General features: G+C 45.0%; 1 pseudogene; it reads right to left on the minus strand.

Moving 5' to 3' along the window:
- Positions 1-290: 290 nt before the first annotated feature.
- Positions 291-910, minus strand: LOC101654048 (annotated as a pseudogene).
- Between the last annotated feature and the right edge of the window lie 740 nt (positions 911-1650).

Below are 1650 nucleotides of genomic sequence, written 5' to 3' on the forward strand. Positions count from 1 at the left end.
AAAAAAAAATCCGTGAAAAGAACTAGCATAGAGCTGATGTTGGATGATCAAGTGATGATTGTACACCTGGAAGGATGAACTCTTCTCCTCAGGCGAGGTAGAAGACCAAAGAGAAAGACTAGTTACCCAAATGCAGCTGCCCAGACTAGTCAATAAGGATCCACCTCAGTGTATATTCAAAGTCCTTCATTCTTAAATTTTTTAAGTAGATGAACTTAGCAGCTATATGGTATAAAAGGATGTATTAGTGAATTGCTTCTCAGAAATACTAAGACTTCTGTGCAAATGGTTTACGGCCATCTTTTAAAATGGTTTTTTTGGCCGTCCCCGAGGCGTTTATTGGGCAGACTGGGGTGGGAGGTCTGAGCCTCGAAGAAGCAGCTGTTGGGCCGCTTGGTGGTGAAGTGGGGCTTGTGCTGGCGTCGCAGGACTCGGCGGGGCAGTGGGAACTTGATCTTGGAGTCATGGAACTGCTTGACCACAGGCCGGCGGCACTTGCTGGCCGCAATCTCTTCCACCTTCATGATCTGGATGGAATGGGCCCAGGCTCGGTGCCGAGCACCCATGTCGCGGTAGCACTGGGTGACGGTGCCTGCAGTGGTCAAGTCCCGGTACTCCCGGTACATGTGGTGGGTCCCGCTGCGGGAGTCGTAGTGCAGCCAGATGCCAAAGTTCTTCAGCCGCAGAGGGGACTTCTCGAATACCTGCCCATGGTACGCAATCTCCCCAGAAGACTTCTTCATCTTCTTCAGCTGTGACACAATGTACCAGAAGCGGGAATGGCAACGAAGTGTTGGGAACGAAGATGCGCATTCGGTAGAGTGGCGGAGTCCGGCACTTGGGGGTGGGCAGGCAGCGGCCCACCACCTTGTACTCACGAAGCGTGCCCAAGGCCTTCATGACGGACCTTCCACGCTCGTCCTGACCCGCCTAAAATGTTTTAAAAGTGTGCTTTCAGGCCATCTAATAAAAATGTTTAGACTCCAGTTACTCTTGGACAATGGTTGAGAAGTAAAGCTTTTTGGTTGGCCTTTGAAAGAAAAAATATGAAGGAGCCAGAAAATATGCTGGAAATAAGAAATATTATAACCTGTGAATTAACACATTATTTAAGATTCTCTTAAAGTATCAATCTAGTGGATGTCCATTCATAGTGACCCAAAAGATAGGCAGAACTACCTCTCCGAGATTCCGAGACTGTTAACTCTGAAAGGGAGCAGAAAGCGCCACCTTTCTCCTTGAAGGCATCTGGTGGTTTTGAACTACTGGAATGTCGGTAGCAGCCCAACACATAACCACTAGCCTCCAGGAACCCTTGACATAGATGTAAGGCTAACGTTAAGGCACATAACCTAACAATATTAACAACCTTGCCCTTGATAAAGTCTGCTGTTTAGTATCTCATAACTAGTTTATTCCAGAAGCTGGAAAGTATATTAATCTACTATCAAATTAATTTGTTTTAAAGCTTATACTGTCAAAAGTGTAATTTAGCCTATTTTTACCTATATAGTTTTTTCCCAGAAGGATCTGATACATAGGACTAATCTTGGTCAGGAATAACAAAACAAATTATGATCTATAAATATCAAGTGTTGTTTATTCCTTAAAGTTCAAGTGCACATGGAATGGAAGAAATTAAAGATCATG

Source organism: Echinops telfairi, unplaced genomic scaffold (assembly GCF_000313985.2).
Source record: "Echinops telfairi isolate 266 unplaced genomic scaffold, ASM31398v2 ScPeMD7_18;HRSCAF=68, whole genome shotgun sequence".
NCBI lineage: Eukaryota > Metazoa > Chordata > Mammalia > Afrosoricida > Tenrecidae > Echinops > Echinops telfairi.